Source organism: Poromitra crassiceps, assembly GCF_964638095.1.
Source record: "Poromitra crassiceps genome assembly, chromosome: 17".
In the NCBI taxonomy this organism is placed as follows: domain Eukaryota; kingdom Metazoa; phylum Chordata; class Actinopteri; order Beryciformes; family Melamphaidae; genus Poromitra; species Poromitra crassiceps.
In genome coordinates this window covers 19,879,851-19,887,350 of record NC_139635.1, presented here as the reverse complement: position 1 = coordinate 19,887,350, position 7,500 = coordinate 19,879,851, and the positions used below count along the sequence as shown (strand labels likewise).

General features: G+C 42.7%; 1 pseudogene across 1 annotated transcript in view; it reads right to left on the bottom strand.

Moving 5' to 3' along the window:
* The window catches only part of LOC310792125 (phospholipid phosphatase-related protein type 4-like), a 56,994-nt pseudogene that overhangs the window by 22,064 nt on the left and 27,430 nt on the right, over positions 1–7,500 (bottom strand). The window contains exon 5 of the transcript in view: positions 3,009–3,066. The product of the transcript in view is annotated as a phospholipid phosphatase-related protein type 4-like (transcript). The remainder of the gene's footprint in view (positions 1–3,008; positions 3,067–7,500) is intronic.

Sequence of the window (7,500 nt, the reverse complement as noted above, 5' to 3'; positions counted from 1 at the left end):
TGAGAAATACCTAAATCATTTTAGCGCGGCGTGGGGTGCCCAGGGGGAGCCCCCCGGATAGAAAATTTTGTCCATTTTAAAGTAAAATGCTTCAATCTGGTGCACTTTGAGAGCAAAATTAAGAGGCTAGATCTATAAAGAACTACAGCCATCATGTTAGATTAATATCCTCTTTACTGTGCTGTTAAAATGATACAAAAAATAAATGTCTCCCCATATAATATAATTTATATTCTGCATACAGGTCACATGGCAGAATACTGCTCAATTAAATACAATGGCCCATCTACACAAACATCACTTTACAGGGGAGTTACTTACCCATTCACTTCAATAGAACTGTCCCCAAAGTCTAGCCCCAATCTAGCCCCGATGCAAAATTTGCAGAATGTTGTGAGTTATCTTTCTGCCTTCTGTAGCACACAGAGAGGAAGCAAATTGTTGCATTTCTGATCAACTGTCACATTAACACATTCACTGCCAACAGTTTTTTTTTTTACTGTAGGTAGCTTCTGCCAAGGTTTTTTTTGAGGATTCTGGCTCATCTTTCAAGAGCCGAGGATTATTTTCTGCTAGGACTTTGTGAACACAAAATATCTCAAAATAACTACCGTAAATTCCGGACTATAAGCCGCACCTTTTTTCCCGTTTTTTGGCCTTTTTTGGCCCCTGCGGCTTATATAACGGTGCGGCTTATCTATGGATTTTTTCAAAAAAAAAAAAAAAAAAAAAAAAAAAAGATCTCTCTTTTTTAGCACTCTTTCTAACTATAAATCCTATATAACTATAATAAGTTTTAATTTCCTCTCTTGCCCTCTTTTCACCACACTGTATGACACTGTGTGCACTGTAAAAAACAACACAGGTGGTGTTGTGTTATGTTGTTTTGTTGAAATGTTAATAAATGGGAGCTTCCTCAAACAGCCATCTCTTTCCCGACAATCCCCTCTGTGCATGAACCCTTACATATGGTAATTAAACATTAAAACACAATAAAAAAAATAAAAAAAAAATACCATTAAAACACCCGCGGCTTATAGTCCGGTGCGGCTTATATAAGAAAAAAATAGTCAACTTTGCAGGTGCGGCTTATACACCGGTGCGGCTTATAGTCCGGAATTTACGGTAATAGAATGTATGCTTTCTCTGTCTAAAAGAGTTAGTTTGTAGAGTTAGTAGTTATGTAGGCATTAGCAGTTGAATACAGCATGGTTTCAGCGTCTGAGAATGAAAGCTGAGATAATTGAATTTTTGTGAAATTCGATAGAACAGGCAGAACAGTCACTTTAACCATTTATTTTTGGCATCAGTATAGACATCAGACATCTAAACAATAGTTCTGAACAGTAATTTCCTCCATAACAGCACCCCCACCCCCCTCTCCTTCAAACTCCTCCCTCCGTGGGTGTTCTCCTCCTCCCTCCGTGGCTCTGCAGCGGGTGTGTCACAAGCGAGTTTCTGCTGCCTGGCGGCTGCTCGTCGGGCGAGTCTGGATCGGGAACAGTAATTTCCTCCATAACAGCGATGAAGCTGAAGCTGCATGCGATTCTGGCCTTTATGCTGCGTGTTTCAAAGTGTGTTGCACCCAGTCTATTTTTGGAACCCCCCACCGTTGTGCGCCACCGTTGTGCGCCAGCGCGAAAGCGTTTTCGCCAAACCATTCTACAGTATGAGAATGGTTTCCTCACGCTTTTCCCTGCAGTTTTGGCTCGGCTTTCTCTACTCTGGAGAGCACTGTCGCCACTTAGTGGGTCGGTGGAATGGGTTGTAGACGTTCGGTGGCTCCCATATTTTTATAGGAGATGTAAAAAGGTTTGATCCACGGCAGTCAACCGTTGGATTTTTTTTTACGAGTTAACTCGTCCACGGCAGTGAACGTGTTAAAACATCAATGACAGATAAATAGATCTGGGGGCCGGGGCTATTTAAAAAAAAAAAAAAAAAAAAAAATGGGGTTGGGGGGGGATAGATACCGAGGTATACCGGAATACCGAGGTCATGACCTCGGTGTCCTCAATGGTAGCTACGGGGCTGCTTACGTTTCAGTTTCAGGACAAACTGTGAATTTCTCGACATGCAGAGTTATCGTTTAAATTGACAAAAAATTTAACATGTGTACCCCGTGGCACAATTCAAACGGGATCCATTCATATTTTTTCACACGCTGGTACAGGGAGAAAAGCAGAAAGTGACGTTCACTTTGGCTCTCTATTTGTCACAAATCGAAATATCAGAGCAAAAATAAATGTGTCGATATAGAAATGAATCTGCAGGCTGCCTGTGACTTTAGTGACGGAGTTTGGAGGCGTGTAAAGGCTGAATTATGCTCACCATGCCGTGAAGGGCGCGGGGGTGGAGCGAGGGGCGGGCGCGTCAGATTACGTAAATTTGTTGGGCGTGGTTATTCGCTAGCTCCGTCGGGCACTCGCGTTGTGCCTGATTATTTTTCTAACAGGGTGAGCTTCTCTCCAAACATGGCCGCTTTCGAGCCACTGAGCCCTGAACACTGAGCTGTGTTTTCGCCACATTTCTTGACCCATGTGGTAGGCTATAAACTTAGATTTGCAACTGTTCGTTTTTAGTCATTTCACCAAGTAAATGTGTTGTGTTGAGAGCATTATTGAGAGAGATTAAAAGCAGCACAGAGTAGGCTATCAGGGCTGAGAAGTAAAAACGGCTTTCAGTAAAAACAAGTTTGGTGAGTCCTTCATGTGCTGATGTGCGGTCGTTTGAGAGTGAAAGCGCACTCAGTACTGCACAGCGTTTCATTGCGACTTTTCACGGGCTGTTCTCACCATTGTACAATACATGCTGATCACTTTCTGAGTATAATGGCATCACCCCCAGCGCGAGGTCTCCACGGAGACTCGCGGGGCCCCACCCCCACGGAGCTTTGCTCGAGTATAAGAGCACCTTTAGTCAGCAACGGTCACGCACTCCGGTGTGAAGCGTAAACGGGGCTGTGCGGGTAACCGTGGCTGTGTGGGTGTGTTGCTGACTGTACTTACGGAGATGTACACAGCAGCAAAGGCAGCCAGAGTTGCATGCTGGGAGGGGAAAGACTTCCTATAGAGAGAGAAACACAGAGAGGACTTAAGTGAGACTGTGGTGGGTGGAGCCCAGGCGTGCTCCCCTGAAAGAAGATTTTGTACATTTTAAAGACCCCCTAAAGTCATGTTTCAAGATGTGTATCAAATACTCTACTTTGAATAATAATTTGTCTCTGATGGTTTTTCCCCACAAAAAAGGTTCAGTGATCTTGTTAAAATACTTAAAATGACTTCCCCTCCTTCTCCCTCATTTAAAAAATCCAAAGCAACCAATCAGAGTTATCTAGAACATAACTAGCCAATCACAGCATACAAGACGGGCTTTCAACAAACACATTCTCACTCATGACAAAGTGACGACAAGGGTTCCTGACCGATCTGCAGTATATGACGAGTTGGGAGTGAGAATGTGTTGGAGCTTTAACTGCTGAATACTGGACAGTGATTGGCTCCCAGATTCGTGATGTCACGAATCTTGCTTGTTGGAAACGGCCTTTTCAGTGAGCTCAGAGAAACGTTCCACTTTCAGAAGACGATTGTGAAAACAGCTTCTAGTGTCAAACTCTGCACAGTGAAGCTCAGACATCCAACTGAAGAAACAAGAAGAAAAACACATTTTTGACTTTAGGGGGTCTTTAGTTTAAAGTGAAATGCATCAATCTGGTGCACTTTGAGAGCTAAATTAACAGAATAGAGCTATGAAGAACTTTGTGCACTTGTAAACAAGCTCTTGCTCTAACTTAAGAAAGTTCATGCGCTAAACCACAGTTAGGAAGACGGAGACTGGTGCTCAACAGTTGAGGAACCACAGTAGCATCAGAAGGAAAATACTGGAGCACTCAGGTCGTCTTTAGATGGTTTATTATAAGGTGCAGATCAAATTTGATCTGCATTTGAAGTTCTTGCTCTAGTAAACTATTTGAACATAAACATATATATAAACATATATATAGATATGAATGGTGATGACACGGCTCATTTGGTATAATGTCTTACTTTAAGGACAAAATACGAGCAAGTGGGAACAAATGCAAGTAGTTGGAGGTCAACATCACAGAACAAAAACAAAATATCTGCCACCGACAGTGACTGATTACCACTTTATTGGGTCGTTCAAAAATTACAATATTGCTGATGGCACTTGAAGGCAGCATCATCTGTCTGCTATATAGTAGTGACGTTGGCGAGGTGCAAAACAAGTGCAGCAAATCTTGGAGAGGATGACATTAATATTAGACTTTTTGGACTCACTGGAATAATCTGCCTTCAGAAGACTTGGATTGAGCCGTTTGGAGAAATTACATTCGTCGTTTCATTTGCCGTTTTTGGAAGGCTAAAGAAACGGTATCCAGCAACTTGTGTTGTTTTGAAGGCTATATGAGTTGAGTTGGCTAACTTGCTGTGTTATATATGAATTTAACTTCACCAGTGTTTCACATGACTTACGTGACCCACCTTCGGTCTGAAAGAGTCTGGGTTTCTATAGCAACGGGTCAAATCCCAACTACCATAGAGACACTGCGTAACGCGTCATCATTCAGAAACCATGCCCAAGACGGGGGAAAACAGAAAGCCCCCCTCCAATCCTGGCGTTCTCCTATGTCACGTGCATGGTTGCGTGTTGCACAGAAAGATCGTATATATGGAAGATGAACACTCCAACTTACTTCTTGACAGCTAGATCCACATTTTTCTTCTCGCCAATTCTCAATGGCTTCCTTGTTTTGCTCGGGAGTACAAAAAAACTTTAACTGGCAATTTTTCACATGTGTTGTCTGCGCAGCCCACCACACAACAGCTTTTAACTATGTTTAATTCAAGGAAAATGACGCTGGTGTGTGGAAATGAACGGAGCCTTTCCCGCGTGATGGGCGTGGCCTATTCCATGTCTCTATAGCTTGTATTTCGCAACCTTTCACGAACAAAAGTGAATTTGAACGCAACGATTCGTCTCTCAAAGACGAGGAAAAAGTTACGAGTGGTTACTCGTTATCTGGCACATTTGACCACTCTGTTCATTATGAACCTGTGGCGGGCCACCATAGTCTAGCTCAGTGTTTCCAAACTACTGTATGGGACCCAATTTCGGTCACGGGCCCGTGGGTCGCGGGTTCGCCAACTGGTCGTCATGGCAACTCATTACCATTATGTTTTTGTGTGTGAGTTTGGGTCCCAGGGAGACACAAACTGTATCTTTTGGGTCCCAAGATGAGAAAGTTTGGGAACCCCTGGTCTAAGTAATGAATGGGAAAGACTGCAGAGTTCTTTATGCTAATCTCAATGCTAATTATGAGGGTGACCGGGCACACTGAGCGTTCAGACAGCTAAGGACAAAACTGAATATTCATCTGCAAACAAGGCAGTGACTTTCAAAGCAACTGTGTGTGTGATCATGACAGGTCGGCTCCAGCAGGTGTTTCATGCAGTGTGTGTGTGTGTGTGTGTGTGTATGTGTATGTGTGTGTGTGTGTGTGTGTGTGTGTGTGTGTGTGTGTGTGTGTGTGTGTGTGTGTGTGTGTGTGTGTGTGTGTGTGTGTGTGGCGGGCAGCAGACGGGGCTACAAGACACTGACCACACATAACATTGACTAGTTCCGATAGCCGTTGCAGCACATTGGCCGTTTATTCAGGCCTCGCTCACAGAGTTGGCATGCAGCCTCTCCTCTCTCTCCTCAGAGGGTTTTCATAGAGTCCACTTCCCCGGCTGATTACAACTCCGCTCAGCTGTGGTCCATCATTCAGTAGCTAAGGAATGGAGCTCTCCATGGTGTTGAAGCTGTGTTGTCCACTAATTAGGCCTTTTTTCCGACATTAATAGTCATCCCTAATTACCTTCAAATATAATATAATAATTAATAATCCAAATAGAAGGCCCTGAAAATGAAACGGAGACACAGAGATACATACAGAGATACATACATGTGTGTAGGCGGTTCAATGGTGCCCCCAGGGTTCATATACCAACATGCAGAAATCGAACATTGCATAACACGCCAAGCTCCAAGTATTTCCAAGCCCCGACCTCCGGTTCTGAGAAATGAAACGGATGTGGAAGTACCAAAAACTGTAGTTCCTTGAATGGCCACTTGAGGCTGGCTCCAAAAGCGAGTAAATCCATGATAAAATGCCCAACTTTAAAGAGGACATGAAACATTTGATCATATGACTCTAGTTAATTTGCATTTCACCTCAGACAAGACAGGACACAGCTTTCAAGCCTGAAATGTACCTAGATTTGATAGAAAATCGATTTGATAGATATTGTTATAATTATAACTGGCTCGTTAAATACAGTCTCTGGCTGCAAAGAAAAGTCCTATTGTCAATGAGGAAATGGCCCGAAGTTCTCTGTTCATTTATGAGCTCAGTAAACACTTTCCTAATGAGTTGATGGTCTCAATCACTTAGTTTCAAGTCTTCTTCAACACAGCCTGATGTTCAGTTAGTAAAGTATGCTCCCATTTAGAGGCAAATAGACGATAAAGCAGACTATGCTTTGCAGCGTGATTGACAGGTCGCCTGTCCAGTGATCACGCAGCTCGCTGATCATGGACCAATAGCAGGCGGCGCTGCGGCTCAGTAGGAAATCCCTGGTCTGGCGCGAACTGTGCGAGAACCAAGATGGCGATGGTCAAAATGCCACTGGAGGCTTCAAAATGTCCATATTGTTATATAGTCTATGAGTATTTTGCATGGCATGGGATGACTTCCTGTTCAACTACAAATATGTGCTCCAGCTAGGGGTGGCCGATATGGCCCTAAAATACTATCACAATATTTCGGGGGGTATTTCTGCGGTAACTTGCGCTAATCTTGACGATATGACAAAATACTGACAAATATGTTATTATTAATTTCAAGAACCTACAATTGCACCAAAATGCGTGTTATAGTTGTATATGATGTCAGCATAAACATAACAGTTTGCTTTCAAATAGGCCTTCAAATATGACCGTGGTTTGTTGTACATGCACCTTTGTAACCAAACCACTCCCACACTACTGAAGCCACTCCCCTTGTTGAAATGAAGGTAAGGTAAGGTTAAGGTTAAGTTTATTTGATATGGACATCACAGACCATTGGAGTTTAAATCTCTATATGTAGATCTGAAACTTTTTTTAAGAGTATAGCTATTCTGATTGTATACTTGTGTATTAGCTAGCTCTCCTTCTCTTGCTGCACTTGTCTTTAGAGATAAGATGTTATTTTAATCCTGTATATTTGCACCATGTCACTTTTTCCCCATCAGGACACAAGGCCTGTACCTTCTGGCAGGGGGACTAACAATGAAAATCAGTCTTGTGACTGCAATTGTCGTGCATTTACATTTAGCTAAAATGTTCATTAATGTACACTGTCCCCTATTGAACAAATACAATTGAATTGAATTGAATTGAGATGTAACATACATGTATGCACAACCAACCAGATATACAGTGTTAACGCTAATT